Source organism: Crotalus tigris, unplaced genomic scaffold (genome assembly GCF_016545835.1).
Source record: "Crotalus tigris isolate CLP2741 ecotype Arizona unplaced genomic scaffold, ASM1654583v1 scf7180000024506.7606697, whole genome shotgun sequence".
Taxonomy (NCBI): Eukaryota; Metazoa; Chordata; class Lepidosauria; order Squamata; family Viperidae; genus Crotalus; species Crotalus tigris.
In genome coordinates, this window is record NW_024100678.1 from 3,930,388 (window position 1) to 3,950,742 (window position 20,355).

Genomic DNA, 20,355 nt, shown 5'->3' on the forward strand with positions numbered 1-20,355 from the left:
TTTTCTTGTCATTTCACTATAAATAATGAAACAAATTAAATGTTATAATTTGATCCATAATTAAATTATGTTTATTTTACTTTAGAGCTCCTGTCGGGGGCTTCTTGTGTGAGAAATACTTTAACTGTTGGCCCATATTATTTTTCTGATATAAACTTCTCCCAGAGTCTATTAATATTTTTTTCATAATATACAAATTCCTGTATATTAACAATTTTTCCTCCAATAGGGTTAAAAGCAATTTTAAAAATGAACAGCAAGAGCATAGAAAAGTTAGCCCATTTTTCAAAGCTAACACTGATTTTAACATCAGATAAAATAGTATTATACAGGAGATCCAGAAATCATGTATTTTTCTTTGTTTGTACAATATAATATGAGTCTACAATAATGTGTCTATTTATACATCCATCCCCCTTCATCCATGCATCCAAGAGTGATTAATACAACAGAAACTAGAAACAGAAAAATATTTATTTTGGCTTCTGCCTTCTTCAGCTGTTATATTCAGTGAATATGGTACACAAATTTCTCTATAATATCCCAAGTATCTACATCAGACAAAAGGAAATGTATAATAGTTCACATACTAAGTCAATTTTTATTTATTAAATTAATAAGTTCTGGCATCTGTAAGTGTAAAATTATGGTCAAGATAATTAACCAAGTTAACCAACATTACAACGGTAATATTGTAGCAATAATGATATTGGACATCAATTATATTCCTTCAAAATAGTTGGATTTCCTAGATCAGTCTTCCAAAATAGCAAGTACTTATTTTATGTCAACATGCTTTAAACTAACTTTATGTCAACATGCTTTAAACTAACTATGTAGTATGGCAATCTGAGAGGATAAATTCTTTATGACTACTACTATAACAGCCCATGAAATGGGAATAGGATTTGAATCATCCACTATAAAAAGAAAAAATCTTATGTTAGGTTGTATTTAGGAAGAACCAGTTGTTCTTTCATTTATAATACATCAAAATCATGAAAGGACATCATAATCAAGAAGGTCATCACTGGAAAGAGAATCTCCACAAAAGGACCTCACACAAGAAGGCAGGTTATACTGGTTCCATCCTTAAAGTTGAGCTAAGCATGTTTCCAATTTGATACAGATGCAATACAAATTAACCTTATTTTAAAGCAGCAAAGCAGTTGTATCAGTATTTTCAGAATTGCTCTAGAAGAAGCTGATGGGTACCTTGTGAAGTGAAACAGTTTGTTGAGTTACTGTTACCTTCCCTTATAGGTATTTAATGGTTTCTTCTGAGAACTGAAATTACTTAAATTATCTGAAGAAGAAAATGCCATGCATCACTCTCAAGCAACAAACTCAGGTAGTTAGACTGAAACAAAATGGGGGCTTCTGAAAACAATGAGAGAGATAATAGCACTTATAGATAAGCCCAATTGTTAAAAACAAACAAACAAAAAATGACTGGCTTAAAGTTATTCAGTAAGCTTCCATGACTGAGGCTGAATTTGAACATGTTCTCCTGGTCCTGCCTAGAGCACGAATAACTACACCATATTACCTTAGATAGTATGGACCCCTTATAGCTTGCTGAATTCTTGGGAAAGGAGTGGTACAGCTACAAAGAGATGTACTAACAGAAGCAGTCATTTTAATATGCAAAAATATATTGCTTTTTTATTACAGAGGCAAGCTGTGTTCTCATTTCTGAATATTTTAAAAAGCAAGCATGGAAAACATGAAAAACCATGAAAACCTTTCTGAGAAGGTTTAATATGCCATTATTCATTATTTTGAAATTGTTAATACTGTGCAATTCAGCTTTTTCTGATGTTTTATGTGATACTGCTTAAAGTGTCAACATCAATCTTCCTTCATTTGAGTAAGAAATGCCAAGGATAATGTTTACTGAGATGCATTTAGAGATACAGGTCCTTGTGAGACTTGTGGAAATGTATTTTTAAAACTTTCTAGTTGCAGCAAAGATTGAACATTCTTGAAGATAATTCATATAGCTGGGCAACGTTACCAAGATGGACATAGCACTTCTACTTAGCAAAAAGGATTTCAAGATTTCCACTTTGCATTTTAATGGCTTAATCCAAAGATCGATTTTTTCCCCCAACCAATGATGGGACAAGTTCTTGACACGTCAGAGATTATTCACAGCATATACATGATCAGGCAAGGGTTGTATGGGGATCAAAAAATAAATCTTTCCTTATAAGATACTGTTAGCTTAAAAGATGGCCATTTTGTGTAGATTTTAAAAAGTTTTCTTCTGAAAAAGCAGAACCCAAATCCTTCAGTACCATCATTGCCTCTTTGGCTACACCAGGATGCTACTAGCTAATTCAAATATAAAGGGTGAAATCCTGCTGAGCTCCATAAATCTACATATCCATGATGATGACTGCTGGGGTATTTCATCAAAAGAAAATTTCTTGGGGAAAAAATTAAGCTTTTTTGAAAATAACTCCCTATTTCTAAACAGTTCTTCTGATTATCTAATTTATCCCTGAAAAATTAGATTCTGGCACTAAGTATAAACTCTGGAAGCAGGATCATAAAGGTTTTCAGTTAACTGAAGACCAATGCTATAGCAACATTCAATTACATTTTTTTCTTGCTGCTGTCTCATTCTTTATAATAGGATTTTCATGAACTTAACTGTCTGGATGTGCTAACCAGTGCAACATGGCACCCGTTGAGTACAGTCTGCTCCGTATCTGATTGTCTGTGCCTCCTGAATCTTGCTTTGTAGTTTAATTTATAACAATTATCATTTGTTTATACTATGGAACAGAATTAAAATATCTGTTCTAATGGTGCCACCATTCTTAATTTCCTTGGACTGCCTAAAATGAATTAACATTTTGTTTGCATGTTGTTTTGCTTCCAATTTTCAGTTCATTAAGTGTAACCTACCACTCCAGATCCTCGAGTAAACAGTATTCTGCTAACTTCACCTCATCTAGATGTGCTAGACTTCAACTTTCATAATTCCCAGAAAATAAGGCCAATAGTTATGCTGCTCAGACTATGATTCATAGAGTATACGCTGGGCCCTGCATTAGGACCAAAAGCTATTAAATAGGATATCCATTTCCTGAAATATTTTTCTTATTCTTAGCAATCAGGCACAAACGGATGATGGAATGGGATAACCCTTTCATGACTGTACTGCTATTGGGTGCATTAAGAAAAAGGTGTAGAAGAATTTAGTTTTGGCCTTGAGAGGAATGAGGGAGAGCAAAACGGTTGCTTAGTTGTGGGAAAATGATTTGATATTGACTCAGAATAGCCCTACCTTTACCTTATTGTAAATGTAAAGGAGGCAGGAAAAAGTTAGAACAGACTTTAAAGATTCCGTTAAACAATAAATAACATTCCTGGAATCCTTGTTTTTTTTTCTTGTTTGTCTTGAAGGACCTTGAAGGAAGCATGAGCAAGCTGAGTCTATTTAGCATCTTCAACCACAAATTCAGAAACCAGTTCAAGAGAGTTGTTATGTAAGGGCTGAAAGAGCTTTAGTGGCTTCCTAAGCTGCATGGTTCTTTTGAATTAATTATAGTTTCTTTTCTGACCATGTTCAGTGAGAACAGCACAGTTCGCACTATTAATACCTCTTGCTCAGGTTGTGGTCCACAGTGGAAGAGGCTCAGGGACCAGGGTTCTGCTACTGACTCTGCATGCCCAAGAATACTGTATGCTGTGCCTATTTCACCTCCAAATTAATAACAGCATAGGGAAAGGATTTGCACTGAAGGACTGATATAAGAAGTAAAGCCATTGCTGGTTATAGAAGAGAAATAAATTAGGACTTTGGGTTATGCTTCCAGATTGGATTGCTATTTGGTGCTTGGCATAAGGAAAATTAAGAATGTATCTCTGCTGAGTTGGCCTTGAGCAACAACTGTTCCATCAAAACAATAACAAAGCAATAACCAACCTAGAACAACTATATGCTTGTATGCACATGCATGCATGTGTGCATAAGATAAATCTGGGAAAAAGAAAACTTTGCATATTAAAGTGCTGTGCTAATTATAACAAAGAAAAAACAATTAAAATGATAGAAGGCACAATGAAACATATTGGAGTTTTTTGTTCCTGCATTTAAAAAGAAAAAAAAAAAGAATTTTGTATATTAATTTTAATCTAATTAAGATTCGACAGATTTATTATTCAACATTATTTTTACAATAGTACAAAGGGCAGAATGATAACAGCATTATTAAGCAGAACATTTATTTTATACAGAGACACCATATGGGATGAGGTGCTAGCATAGACACAAAAAAAGAATGCATTAATAGACAATAATCTTGCCTGCTAAAGTCATTTTGATGAACTTTTATTACTATAAGCAGTACAAAGTGCAGTAGAAGGAGAACATTTATAACAAAGCAACGCTTACTTTTGCACACAAAATTTGTTTTTTTTTTCCTCCTTGCTTCCTAGGGCATTATATATTTGCTTGCCAACCTTCTGAAATTAAGGGATATCCTTTAAAATGTGTCCTAGAATTGCTTTTCAGATGGTGGGGAAGCAAACAAACAGAAGAAATGGGAAAAGTCTATGAGTTCATAAGAAAAGTAGCCATGGTTGCCTTGTTTTGGAAAAATGTGTTTGCATGAAATTGCATTAGATAGCAGGACTTTTCTCAAATTACCAAATGTAGCACTGGGTTAGAGGGTGTGCAGAATATCAAGGTGTATTTTTTTTTCCCCCTTCCTTTCTTTTGCTTTCTGATCAAGTAAAGTTGTTTTGGTTACAAACCTGTTTTGGTTTTTTTTTTTTACGAAGAAGAGATTGGACAACCATCTATCTGAAATGGTATAGGTTTCCTGCCAAAGTAGGGGGTTAGACTAGAATACCTCCAAGGTCCCTTTCAACCCTATTATTCTGTTCTGTTATTCTGTAGCAACTTTGGGTGAGGAGTGATTTTCCTCCTCTTTTTCTTCATGTCAAATCACAGATCACTTTCCAACTGCTTCTGTAGGGTTGTTGAACGAAAATGATAGCAGTACAGAAATGCCCTAATTATGCTATGCAAACCAGATCACACTCAGACTTCTAACTTCAGTCAATTGGTTTTATAAATAAAACAAACTGAGTTTAATGGAGGATTCAGCTGGATTTTAGATCTTGTCTCCTGACCAGCTGCTTTTACTGTTGACCTATCCTGTAAGCTGTAAGCTAAAACTGACCAAGAAGGTGCTGAATGCTACTTGCGAGGGCTGCAAACAAAATCTAGCAACAATATAAATGAAAATGTCAGCAATAGAAAACACTACTACAAAGAAGCCTGAAAGATGCTGCTATTTGACTGATCATCAGACAGTTAGTTTCCAGGTCAAAAATTGTATTTATTTATAACCTTTGTTATTTTTCCCAGAAGGAATTCCAAGAAGGAATGCAACATGAAGCATATAACAAAGATAAGCAGTAGAAATGTAAGGCAACATGTGACACCACCACAGCAGCAATATAACCTAATTGTAAGAGACAGATCATAGCCAAAAGAGATTTATGGAATGCAGTAAATAGATAATGTTGTTCACAACAAAAGGGCAGCATCCTTTGAGAAGGGATCTTATTTTGTCTCTTTTTAAAAGAAATCAAAAATCCAGCTGACTCCTCCAAGTAATATTGTGTACAGAATTATCACTAAATGGACAAATTAAGTGATATACATAGTATGCCTTCTTCCACCAATGGAGGATGTTGTCAAAATATGCCACAGCTCTCAAAATCTTCAGATTCAGGCAACTTGTTATCTCAAAATCCTAAAGCAAATTAATTCTGCAGTTGTAAGCTGCAGCTGAGCTCACTGAGCAGAGGGCCCCTTCTGCCTTTTCCCTTCACCTTCTGTAGCATCCACTTAATATTGTCAGAAAAAAAGAAAGAAAAAACAGCTGCAGGACAATGTTTCTTCTGCCATTGAACATACATTGCCAGAACTCCACTTCAACGGGAGACAGAGGAAATCTGAAAGGGAAGCAGCTTAGGAATGGAAGATCCTGACACCCAGATCTGGCTAATTGCAAGCAAGAAGCAATTATTCATGCTTTCAGTTTTTAAGAACACAGAAACGAAAATCATCAAACTGCCACACAATCAATTATTTCCTATGGGACAGATTATTTCTTCCCCATCACCAACATGAAATGGGAGTGTTTAGTTCTCTGCTACATTGTAATCCCTTATGTAAAATACCAAGACAATGAATGGCTTGCTGATAATATAGAAGTGAATTGCTATACTCCCACTACTACATTTTTCCTTTGAGCTTGGTATTACTGTGGCAGATAGGTAGTTCTCAATTCCTGGAGAAAAAATGAATTTCAATGATCAATCACTGAAATATTGGTGATGATGTTACAAGTAGTCCTTGGCTTACAACAGTTCATTTAGTGACCATTTAAAGTTACAAAGTGACATGACCATTTTTCAGTTACAAACTTTGAAGCAGCCCCATGATCATGCGATCAAAATTCAGATGCTTGGCAACTGGTTCATACTTATGACAGTTGCTGTGTCCCAAGGTCATGTGATCACCTTTTGCCACCTTCTGACAAGCAATGGAGAAGCCAGATTCATTTAACAACCAGGTTACTAACTTATCAACTACAATGATTCACTTAACATCTGTGGCAAGAAAGTCTGAAAATGGGGCAAGACTCACTTAACAAATGTCTCATTTAACAACAGAAATTTTGCTCTCAATTTGTGGTCATACATCGAGGATTATCTCTATATTGTTGTTTATACTCGGTTTGTATGATCTTCTTGTATGAGCTGAATATATGATCAGCACTCTGAATCATTTGATAATTTTTCAGTTCTGGCCTTGATTAAATTATTTCAAATAGTTTGCTATTGAGCAGCTAAAATCAAACCTTCAGTTCCTTTTTTTAATGTTCCAGTTGTAAGTCATTGCCAGGTTTTATCTTTCTTTACTTTCCCCAATCTTTTGTAAAAACTGATCATGTAATGCAGACATGTCAAACTCGCATCGTCACGTGACGTATTGGGACAGTTTGGCCATTGCTGGCAATGGGGTGGGCATGGCTTCCACGTGACATGTCCAGCCCGCAGGCCAGCAGTTTGAAACCCCTGATGTAATGCTTTTTCTTGCCAGTATTTGGTTTGTGTTTTTATTTCATTATTTCAAAATTAACGTTTTGTTTCCTGTACCATTCAATAAGTCCCACTTTTTAACTTGCATTAATGCTTCTTGGCCATCTTTTACGTACTTAGCCAATGATTGTTTTTCTTCTTCTGCCTCCATTTCTGGGGGGCAGGTATAATCTATCAATATTACTACAGAGATATAATGCATAGTGAATAGTTATAAGTTTTCTTGTTTTTGATAACAAATTGTCCAGTTCATGTTATAATGTATAATGAATTATTAACTGTTAATAATTCCAGCCGTATTTTGTATAATATTTTGTATAATAGGTATGGTCCAGATATTAATGACTTTAATGTTTCCACTGTTCAATTTTGTCTTTAGACATTTTAGACTTTAGGCATTTTCTCATTCTTTGTCTATATTCTTTACTAATCACATTTTTAACTTGTTTATGCTTAATGCTTATTTTTATTTATTTTTATTAAACACATTTATATGGCTGCCCAACTCACAAATTCCAGGCAGCTTACAACATTAAAAATGACAACATAAAAATTCACACACAAACTGGTTGTCCAACTATAAAATGCCCAGATATTTCTAGACTTCATCCTGATGGGTCCAAATGATTGGCCATTCAGCATTTTAATTCCATTAGTGTTCATGACTTTTTTTCTGGTTTGTTGCTACTATAGCACATTTCTTTAGGCCAAATTCCATTATTCTATCCTGTGCCAAGACAGTATCTGTCAGTGAATTAAAATAAATTAAAGAAATAAATCATGAAAGCTCACAAGACATAATAGTTTTCCTTTGAAGCATGCAATACAAACATATGTTCAGAGAGAGATGTTGACTTCGCTAAATATAGCAAACTTATATTATCCTTGCGATAATGATATCTAAAATTTGAGGTATTTTTCATGGCTCACCTAGTATTTGATGTTTAAAATCTTTAAAATACTTAAAAATAGGCTATCCTACATTATTTCCCATAAGTAAAGGATATTAAAATGTTATAGCTTAGTTGTGTGTATATAAATTATAGCTTAGTAGTGAACATATTTTACAATAAGGTTGTGCAAAACATATGAATGACGTACAAGAAGCACCTCTCTTTAAATTGCTAAAGCAACAGCATCTTTTTTAAAGCTTTTGTGGTAGCTTCCAAATCTGCCCCCCCCCAGCTGTCTGTGCATCTACTCTACTAATGTGAAAAGAAATGCTTTATTTACGTTCAGGTTCCTTGCAAAAATGTTCTTTCAAATGCTATGTGAAGCAAACAGGGCTATGAGAAAACAAACATGATACTGCAACAATTATTTGCTACATGGTGTCAACTTGCACCTTTCAACATTTAAAAGCCAGGTTTATCCACTATTGGAGGAATCAGAGCCTTCACAAGACATTAAAAAGGGCAATGGTGTTTTTTTTTTGTGAACAGTGCAGAAATTAAATAAATAAATGTGTTGCAGACTTCTGTTTGCCCTCCCACAACAGCTGTGGTAAAATCACTCCAGGGAAAGTTCATGCATTGTTATGTCAGCTTACTTTTCTGTATCTTTATGTCACATTATTCAGGATTGGAAATGATAGGCTGTTTTAAAAAGAGAGGAAATTAACTGAATTGCCATCATGTAGTCAGTCATTTGGGTTACCCATTTCAATAAATGCTATGTCTGTTAGCTGTGCTGGAATCTAAAGGCAAACAGTATTAATAAATTTACAAAATGAAAAAAGGTACCACTGTTGAAAATCATTCTCTCTTTAAACAGAAAATTAGGAATGTCAAGCACTGTATTATCAGCACAGCAATTTATGTGTAGATTTATATGAAAATGAGAATGGGGAAAATACTGTGTAGTATCTACAGAAAACTGTGGGTTTTTAAAAATATTTGATGACTTTTTTTCAGAACCTTCCCCTGCCAAAGCCTGTGCTAAAATTTTTCGGATGTTTTACTGCTGGTAATATAAGAATTCACAATTCCTCATGTTGGTGATTATTGACCTAAATATAGAAATGTGTTTTACAGAAATGTACATTTACTGTAAAACTAGCATAAAATTAAAATACCCACTTTTGGGTGGCTTGAAGGGGCAGCAGAGAAAGGACCTCAGGCATGACTTGAGAGTTGTGCTGTCACATTCACTCAAGCTAAATTACGGCAACCAAAGACCCATTCAGTCCCAAGTGCTTAAGGCTTACTTAGAGTTGCCAGCAACTGCCTGTAGCCATTGCCACATACCTACGGTGCGAAGGGGTTGATGGGTAAGCGTAGGTTGCAGATGGCTGCAGGTGGGCTGATGCAAATACCTTTCAAATTCCAACTACACATTGTGAGGAGGTGCACGTCTTACATACTGATTGGTTGAGCTGACTTCCTGTTCTGTGCTTTGCTGTTTGTGTGCTCCCTAGCCACAACATTACATTTGCAGAAATATAAATGGAACACCTATGCAACTGTCTCAAATACCAGACGCATACTGTACATTCCCTCACATGCAGTGCCAGAGAAGTCTGCTCGACCCTTTAGCAGTTGCACAGCAAGCTGAACTATATCTCTACTCTTTATCCTTTGAGCCTATTAGCAAACTTCTCCCATTTTTCCTTCTAATGTGAGCATGCCCCCTTTTAACATTGGCCCAATGTACTTTGTTCTTTCCTTTTGAGTGGCTGGGACATAGTCATAAAAAGACAATTCCTAACCATCAGAGTAGAAAATGTAATTATGTCATACAGATCCAAAAAAGCAGACACAAAGGAAGTGCAAAGGAGAAAGCACCAATACACAAGGTATTGTTTCTCTCTTTGCCTTTTGCAATGTGGAAAACATAGCCCCCATTTCCTCCTTCAGGAGAAAACAGCAAATGCCCTTGAAAACTCTAAACATTTGTTTTCAATTATAAACAGACAGCAGTTTGATACCCTGAATTAAAATAAACACAATTAAAAATTAATACTGTGTAATTGAAAGAAATAAATTATCCCCATGTAGTAATTCAGTTTCTGCTAAACTTTATATCTTAGTGTTTATTTGAAGCTTTTCCTTTTCACTATTCATAATAACCTTGCAATATTCCATTCTAAACTGGAAAGTGTTGTTTTAATGTGGTTCTTAAGAAACAGAACTGTTAAGATGAATGATTACAAGTAAATACATTTTTAAAAATCCATGCCATTTTTTGGTCTTGAGGAGAATTATAACTAAAATAATTTTTGCTGATGGAAGATATTTTTTTTAAAAAAATATGGTTATTCTATTTATTTACCTGATTTTTAGTACTGACCAACTCCAAGGAACGAATCCTCCACTTTCAATTCTGAGTCAAAATCCTATTAAAAAATTACTTAGTATTTTCAGATTTCACCACATTAATACCAGTATATTGAAACAGTGTCTCTAAAAACAACTCAAAAATAAAAGGACCATGCTGTAGCACTTGCTTTTAATCACTCTGTTAAATCTAACATTTATAAAAATGCAAATTTATAACAAGAGCCACTTTCTACTCAAAAAATGATCCTGATGATTTCATAAAATGGAATTAATGATTGGTTTTCTATAATTTGCTTGTTTTAAAACTTCCTTACATTTCTGCCAACTGATCTGTATTATAAAAGGCATGTGATATATGGCAAGTGACAAGTGAGTGTTGTGTGAATATGTGTGTGTGTATTCCATCATTAAAGTTCAAGATAATAGTTCAAGTTCATTTTTATATATATCTGCTTTTGCTTTTTTCATGGATGCTAGCTATAGATATAAAAACAATTGTAATTGATATTGCTACCTAGTGCAGGAGTAGGCAACCTTGGCTCTTTTATGACTCGTGGACTTCAATTCCCAGAATTCCTGAGCCAGCTGTCCACGAGTCATAAAAGAGCCAAGGTTGCCTACCCCTGACCTAGTGGAACATCTGAAAATATTAAATTTAAAAGATAAGCAGATAAATGCTAATTACATGTAGTCCTCAACTTACAACAGTTCATTTAGTGACTGTTTAAAGTTACAACAGCAGTAAAAAAAATGACTTATGACCATTTTTCACACATGACAAATCATCCCCATGGTCCCGTGACTTACATTCGGATGCTTACAACTGGTTCATATTTATGATGGTTGCTGTGTCATGCAATCATCTTTTGTGACCCTCTGACAAGCAAAGTGTATGGGGAAGTCAGATTCACTTAACAACTGTATTACTAATTTAACAACTGGAGTGATTCGCTTAACAGTTGTGGCAAGAAAAGTCGTAAAATGGGGCAAAACTCACTTAACAAATTTCTCACTTAGCAACATAAATTCTGGGCTCAATAGTAGTTGTAAGTCGAGGATTACCTGTATTTCTGAAGTTTAACTGAATATAAAAGTTCTCCCATGAAATTTAAATTCATACTAATACAAATATTTTTCATTTGCCAGATTCCCTCCCTCTTTCTTTTCAATAAACTAAGGTCTTGGACAGATGATTATTAAATCTTTCACCTGCTTTGCTCTAATTCAGTGCTTCTCAACATTTGTGTGACGGCGACCCCCGTCACACAAACGTTCTGCGCATGTGCGGCGCCGCGCGCATGGGGGGCATGCACGATGCGCATGTGCGCCGCCCCATGCGCGGCACCCATGCACGATGGCCCCCATGCACGGCGCACGCGTACGACGCCCCCCATGCGCGATGCGCATGCGCAACGCCGCCCCCATGCGTGACGCGCGTGCACGGCGCTGCCCCATGTGCAGCGCGCATGCACGGCGCTGCCCCATGCGCGGCGCACGTGCATGCCGCCCCCATGTGCGGCGCACGTGCACGGCGCCGCAAAAAATGGTGGATCGCCACCTTTGGCGACCCCTGAAAAATGGTCGATCGACCCCAAATGGGGTCGCGACCCATAGGTTGAGAACCGCTGCTCTAATTGAATAATATTTAAAAGATAAGATTATGCTATGGAATGTAGTTCCACATTTTCCTACACAGAAAATTTAAGGACACAGAATATTTATATCTTATTATTAAAAATATATACACTGTGGCATACAGAACCAATATTGAATACATCCAATGAAGGGGACGAATAATATGTAAACTATGAGTAACCTTTGACTTATTTTGTGAAATTTATTTTCCATTTTTACAATCTTTATACGTGCATTCTACTATATAGAAATAGCGTACACTGTTATCAATTTTTTTAAAAAAACTATAATTTGCTTTCAAAGGTTATTCCCCACATAATTGTTCATAAACAAATTTAAATTTGGGTTACTGCTATATCTGTTCCTAAAGGACGGTCTGTTTTAATCATGCTTTGCTAGGATGCCATTGCTTGTTAAAAGTACTAAGATATAAACAAGGTTTATAAAACAGTAGAAACATTCACACACTTTTAATATCCAACTTATGTTGTTATATAACACATGAAACCCAGCTTACTTTCATTTAACCATTTTTATTATAAATTGTCTTTAATTTTATTCTAGATAACTTAGATTTTGCATTTATGTGTCAACTAATTTCAGTTATCAGGAGTATTCTGCAAGCTTATATATGTATTCATCTATGGATTCACTCTTAATTCATCCTTTCTTTCATGGGTTAAAATAACTATTAGAATCAGGCAAATTATAATTATGGCAAAAGATAAGCCCTTTTCTAAACATCACTGAACCTTAGTCAGAAGCTGCTTTTGAAGTCCCAAATTAGAGACAAGCCTGATTAGCTCTGATATGATTCATGCCCCATAGCAAACTATGGTTTGTACAAACTAGAAATGAGATGGCACAGGGAAAAAAAGGTGTAAGCATTTTTATGTCCAGAAATCCTAATACCTGCTTAGAACCTTTTTCAAAGGGACAACACTGAAAAGTTGTTGAATTTAATTATTTATGTCCAATGAAATGAACTTTCATTTATGGTATTTTACAGAAGAAAGGGCAAATTATTTTCTAATATTACTATTTCCCATATTAAAATTTAATAAATACTATTTAATTAGAAAAAAAGAATTCATGCAAGGCTATATGAAGAATGGCAGTAAGGAAGCATACTTATTCTCAACTGTCACATATACATTAAGTATAAAAATATTACTAGCAAATATTTTCACCATACCAATTAATATTATGCTTCTCTATGAAAGGCATTTTATTTTCCCATATCTGCAGTTGTATCTTACAAACTACCTTAAAACATGAAACAATTTATGCAATGACCAACTGACTGCATATGTATAAATATGTATTAATAAAGTTGTCATATATGATAAAAGCATAATTTATTATAAAAGAATCATTTCCATTATATTAGAAATTTTCACATTCATAGAGTCTGAAAAGATTATTACATTCAATAAGCTGTTTTATTTGGTAGATCAAGTTAGGCTATTATCTAAAGTCACGAGAAGTACATCTTAAACACTGAAACTAATTTTCCTTCCTCATACAAACACACATGGAATGACATAGAATAGAATCATAGAATCATATGGCTGGAAGGAACCTTGAAGGTCTTCTAATCCAACTCTCTGCCCAGGGCAGTTGTTATTCCATCTTCGATAAATAGTTGTCCAATCTTTTCTTGAAAACATCCAGAGATAGAGCACTCATAACCACAGAAGACAAACTCTATCAGGAAATTTCTTCTTAGTTCCAGGTTGGACCTTTCTCTGATGAGCTTCCATCCATTGCTTCTTGTCCTACACTTAGGTGCTTTGGAGAATAACTTGACCCTCTCTTCGCTATGACAGATGTATGACAGTATTGGAAGATAGCTATCGTATCACCACTATGTCTTCTTTTTGTTAGGGTAAACACACTTAATTCCCTTAGCCATTCATTATATGGTTTAGCCTACAGACCTCTTATCATCACTGTTGCTCTTCTGGGGACTCTTTCTAGGGCCATAGGATTTTTTTCTGTATCATGGTGATCAGAACTGGATGCAATATTCCAAGTATGGTCTTACTAGAGCAATACTGAATGGTATTATCACTTGTTGTGATTGTGATGCTATCCCTCTATTGATAGTTGGCTTTTCTGGCAGCTGCAGCACAATGATAGTTCATATTTAAGCAGTGTCCTACTAGGACACCTAGATCTCTGAGCCAGTTATTGTCTATTCTGTATCTGTGCAATTGCTTCTTTCTGCCTAAGTGCAGGACTTTACTTTTCTCACCACTAAACTGCCTATTATTGGGCCCAATACTCAGGTCTGTCAAGATCCTTCTGAAACTTGAGTCTATCTTCCAAAGTGTTAGCAATTCCCCCCGGCTTGATGATCTTACCTTTAATTCCCTCATCTAGATCATTTATAAAGATATTGAAGAACAGTGGGCCAAAGACTGATTTGTTTGATTTGTTCCTTCACTTATTTTAAACCAAATGTTCTTTATAACATTTCAAACATTTGGATTTTCCAGCAGAAATGAATATTTTAAGGTACAATGCAACTCCTCCTCTCTTTTTCTTTCTTGTATTCCTTTTGAACCAATTTTAGCTTTCAATTATTTATATTCCAGTAATAGGAGACATTCTTACCAAGTATGAATTATGTTTATTCAATCATATTTGCTCTTTTGCATCAAGACCATCTTGTTTATTTCCCATATGTTGAGTATACATCCCATGAATTTTATCTTTACTCTGGGGAGTTTGTTTTCATCCTGCAAACTCTTTAATTTAAAGTCTTCCTAATGATTGTTCACTTAAACATAATGCCTTTTTAAAGCAAAATAACTTTGCAAAGTCTGTTGGTGGACAGTTCAACTGTGAAATATTTCACAAGAATACATCTTATTAAATTGCTTAGCCCAATATCATTAACATTCTACATTTGCCTGGCTTGAGGTGGATTTTTATCAGTATATATCTTTTTCATACTGTAATATATTACATATTGCTTTATAAAATTCAATATCAATACTCTGTGAAGTTAGATTAGAGTACTTCAAAAAGTCGCTAAGTGAACTGTCGTAACTTGAGGACTACCTGTACTAGAGAAGGTGTTATGTTACTGAGTTTATACTTGTCTGGAGGGACGGGGAACTCATTTCTTTATATATCTTTTTTTTCTTATTCTTTCCCCCCCTTTTTTCTCTTTTTTACTTTTATATATATATTTTTTTCTTGGTTTGCATTAGTCTTTTATCTTTGTATTTGTAACCTTTAATAAAATTATTACCAAAAAAGAAAGCATTGTAATAATGTAGTATAAAATGTATTCAAAAGTACATTCCATAACTTCCTCTTAGATGAATAGATAAAAGGGTACAACTTAAATATATTGCATGATTTTAATTACTGGTATCAGAGCAAAAACACTAAACCATAATGGTGCTTAAACATGGCAGGCATGTTAAAGGGAAATCTTGGTATTTGTCTTTTACATCCGCATTTTTTTAAAGCAACTTTTTTTTTAATTCAAATGTTAATAAGGCTACTGTGCATTTGAAAAAATAATATTGGGAATTATACAACAGGACTATCAGTCTGTATGTTTGGATTTCCATTGCACAAAATACCTAAAATAATTATTTGTCTTGGAAATATATTTTTTGGCTTTTCTTGATGTAACAAAATAACAGTAGTTGTAATTTTATAAGCAATAAATACTAACAGTACTAGTGCAGGCATGGACGTAGGAAACCTAAGAATGAATTACAAAATATTATTGTGAACTAGATCATGATTTACAATTTAAAAAATTCCAAATATTGAAACAAAAATACGCAGGTGCAATTTTAATTAAATGTGTTTAAAATGGAGAGCAGAAAATGTTTTCCTACAACATACAGTAATGCTTCATTTTTTTATTTTATGAGTGAAAGATGAGACATATACATGTATCTTATCATTTACGAATTGATAATTTTAATAGAAAATATTCTCTGTAGATAATTCATGAATAGTGAATTAATTATAGACATTACAAATCAAGCTCTAATGACTCAACAATCAAAGAAGCCCAACATGCAAAAGGACTGTTATCAGCATAGGAAAGATGATTTCCTATTGTTTGCTGTGAATGGAAAACTAATTCTTAATTCTAAAAAGCCTATATTTTTAATTAAAAGGTAGAAAAAAGAAAAGAGATGAAATAAATTTTATCAGCTCCTGGTTTTTATCAAAAAGTCAAAGGGGATAATTTAACTTAATTTGGTAGTATTTTGTCCCCTCAAGGGTATTTTGCAATCACCAGTATAAAAGCCAACACACAAAAATCTGTAAAAGCAAAATGCAACCAATGTTGTCATATGGCAGGCTGATAATTAGAAAGGCTAATTAAAAGGCTAGTTGTATCTGATCTGGAAGCCTGCCAGTTTTATTTTGTTTTTATTTTGTTTTCAAGTACCCCTCTGGTGTTCTATTTGGTCACTAAAACCACATTCATAATGAACTGTTTGAGAATTTTGTCACTGTTCTTGAACATATGGAAATATTCAAGCACTAGTGATGATAATAGACCCAGTTACGCTGATACAAAAGTTTTAGAAATGGGAATCATCTACTTGTCTAGATTCCTGAAGGATGTCATCTTAGTCTCAAGTTTTGTTATCCAAGAAGCTTCTTCAGTTCTGACTGAAGTCTAGGTGCCTTTTGAAAGGGCATCTTTGGGGCAACCATGACTTGGATAACTGAGAATCTCCAAAGACATTATTGACCATATGTAACAAGCTATGGATCATCAAATGACATTAACTACAGGTAGTCCTCATTTACTGACTGCCTCATTTAGCAAGAAATTACTTTTTTAATGGTGATAAAAAATAACTTTTCAATGAATCCTCATATTGATGATCTTCACAGGTCTGTAAAACAAAGGAGAGCTGACATAAGATCATAAGCACAGTGATCTTAACAACTGCTTTGCATAATGACCAAGTTGCTAGTCCCAATTGAGGTCACTAAATGAGGACTTTTGTTTGGCTCATTATCTGTAAAACAGAAAACATTACAATAGACAATGATGTCATGTTGTGATTTGAAGACCATAGCAAAACTAGAGTATTAACCAATTTGTGAGGATTACAGTCTTGATAAAACCAATACATGCAAACAGAAAAACAAGATATAAAAGATCTATTTTTCCATTTTGAGGAAGAAAGGGTAAAATTAAAAAATGAAAACAAGTTTTAACTTACCTGAATCTGCTGTTTAAAACAGCATCACAGCACTAACTTTTCTAGACCATTGACCATAAACATTTCTACACAAGAAACTCCAAAGTAACATTTAACTTTTTGCTGTTCATTCCTGACTTTGCTCATGCAGAGCAACCTAATATACCTTATCATGTGGCAGGTTGCTATAGTGACAGTAGAGCCAGCTGCTGCAATACAAAAAACTAACAAAAACTTGTTTTCCTTCTCCTCTTACTTAGTTAAGGGACAAGGTGCTTTTCTTGTGATATGCAGCATATCTGATGCCAAATAGACATCCAGTACCCAATGCTTTGCCTTAAAATATGCACTGGACTGTTTTAAAAAACACCTGTGAAATTCAGTTGTTTCTAGTTTACATATATTAATGAAAACAAATCAGATACAATTGTTCTTGCTGTTTAAAATTACTATAAAGGAGCCAGAGAGATTCTTTTAATTAAATAGAACAGATATTTTTAGCAAACAGGTAGGTTACATATTTTTTTAAAAGGATGCAAATGCATTCATAAATAAACTCACAACACATATATAGAAACAGATTTGGCAGGCATTCTGTTTCACCCTTAATTAATATAGAATCTGATGTAAAGCTTCATACAGTGTTTTCATGCTAACCTGCTAATACAGGACAGTATTCAAAATATTAAGGATCCTATGTCACACAGGCCTTTATTCAGTTACAAAAATTCAAGGGAAAAAAGGAGATCTCTATAAGGAAATGGTAAAGATTCTGAGTTCAATGCTAAATTTCTGAAAATGGATATGGTTTGAAATTGATTCCTCTACTCAAAGACAGAGGAAGATAGAGGAACACTCAACTGGAAATGACAACTGGTCTGGGCAGTGGTGAAGGTGCCAGACTAAAAACCAGTAGAGTAGACAATGAGTTTTAGCCCAGTTTTAGGCTAAAGTCTGGTAAATAACTTTGGGCCTAGGAAGAAGGCAAAAGCAGCCCATTTTTGAAAATCTTGCCAAGAAAATTGCAGGGATTTGACCAGACATTTGCAAGGAGTCAATGCAGTCAAAGGTACAAACACACACACACACACACACACACACACACACACACACACACACACAATGGGAAATAGGGATTGTCCCTCCAGAAGATAGGTTTAAGATACAGAAGGATCTTGACAGACCTGAACATTGAGAACTATGTAATAAAATGAAATTCAGTGGTGAAAAAGGTAAGGTTCTACATTTAGGCAAGAAAAACCAAATGCACAGGTATAATAGAGGTGGTACCTGACTCAATGGTAGCAATTGTGAAAGGGACCTCGGAGTCCTAGTGGACATCACTTAAATATGACCCAGCAGTGTACTGCAGCTGCCAAAAAAGCCAACAGTGTTAGGTTGCATTAACAAAGGGATACAATCAAGATCACGTGAAGAGTTAATACCACTTTACAATGCCTTGGTAAGGCCACACTTGGAATACTGCATCCAGTTTTAGTCACCACGATATAAAAAAGATGTTGAGACTCTAGAAAGAGTACAGAGAAGAGCAACAAAGATGATCAAGAGACTGGAGGCTAAAACATATAAAGAACGGTTGCTGGAATTGGGAATGTCTAGTCTAATGAAGAGAAGGACGAGGGGTGACATGATAGCAGTGTTCGAACATCTCAGGGGCTGCCACAAAGAAGAGGGAGTCAAACTATTCCCGAAAGCACCTGAAGGCAGGACAAGAAGCAACAGATGGAAATTAATCAAAGAGAGAAGCAACCTAGAACTAAGGAGAACTTTTCTGACAGTTAGAACAATTAATCGGTGGAACAACCTGCCTCCGGAAGCGGTGAATGCTCCCCCTTTACTAGTGAATTAAAATTAACTAAAGTCAGTGCAGCAAGAAGGCTTGCTAACATTACTAGCATTAATAAGGTAGTCACATTTCTTAAAAGGAATCAGTCTCCAACATGTGACAGTAGAACACCACCACCACCACCAGGTATCTTTTGCATAGTAGTTTTCTAGTATATTGAAAGCAAAGTGTTGGGGGGGGGGAATCTTTTGTATATTTTGTTACATTTAAAAATCTACAAGACAAAAAATTCTGTCTTTGGCAAATTAGGATTCAATATGCTCTAGTATTGTGGTTGAAAGGAGCAGCAAAGCTGAAAATGTAGCACCTCCTAGTTCTTTATAGATGCTCTGATAAGAAAGTTGAATAAAGCTAGTCACTGAATTATTTATATCTGTTCTGGCATGCAGGAAAAAAAGGAAGACTTCAATGTCATTCACAGGTAGAGTTTGGTAAGTGCTTCTCTTGTCAAGGCCTTATTTTAATAAAACAAACGGGCTATATAGATTTAAATACTTCATTTTGTTTCAAAACTGGCCATAAGTTCTACATTTCTCTTTCAAAAAGAATTCCGTCTATAACCTTCAATGTTATTTATACAGTAAAGTTATTAAGAAGAAGTTTGCCTTTTACGCAGTATGATATGGTTAGTGGTGCAAATACCATAAAGTTAAGAAAATGGTGCTTTATCTTCTGGTTGTCAGAAGGGAATTCAGATTCTTGTATAACTGGGCACATTTTCTTTTACCCAAAGATGTTGATCTAACCAATTTTCTTCTCGACAACACCACTTTGTATTACTGTGCACAAGCACAATGAATATCTGATCATTAAATTATGCTATAACTGAATTCATAATTATCAGTCCTAACTTGAAAAGGAAATTAAATAATATAGTGGTTTAGTGAAAACATCTTGAGATGAATTGAATAGTTATCTATTTAGAATCCTTTGGCACATGGGGAATATTTCTTCTTCTTCCTCCTCAATTGTTGTGCTCCCATACCACTCAGTACTACTAATGCCACATTTCTATAGATAGAAATCTTAATAGTTAATTATGCGACATAACTTGGCTGGACCTAAATTCTCAAGAAAGGGATGATACCAGCCTGGCAATCCTACTTATTGTTGAAATAAATAATATGAACATGTTTCATGATGATATGGCTATACATCCTATGATGATAAAGTCTTAGGAATCAATCGTCTATGGAGACTCTCGGTCATTCAGGTCATGGTTGTTCCAAAGGTGCTTTTT

At 34.7% G+C, this 20,355-nt stretch overlaps 1 protein-coding gene across 29 annotated transcripts in view; it reads right to left on the minus strand.

Moving 5' to 3' along the window:
* Window positions 1–20,355, minus strand: part of DTNA (dystrobrevin alpha) — a 237,063-nt gene that overhangs the window by 153,706 nt on the left and 63,002 nt on the right. Inside the window, exon 2 of one of the 29 annotated variants that reach the window (XM_039333483.1) lies at window positions 8,684–8,729. The exons of 26 other annotated variants lie outside the window; for them this stretch is intronic. The gene's annotated coding sequence lies outside the window, so the exon portion shown is untranslated. Of the gene's footprint in view, window positions 1–8,683; window positions 8,730–17,269; window positions 17,372–18,538; window positions 18,621–20,355 lie in introns of those variants that run through there. 2 more of the 29 variants (XM_039333482.1, XM_039333481.1) reach the window with 2 other exon arrangements.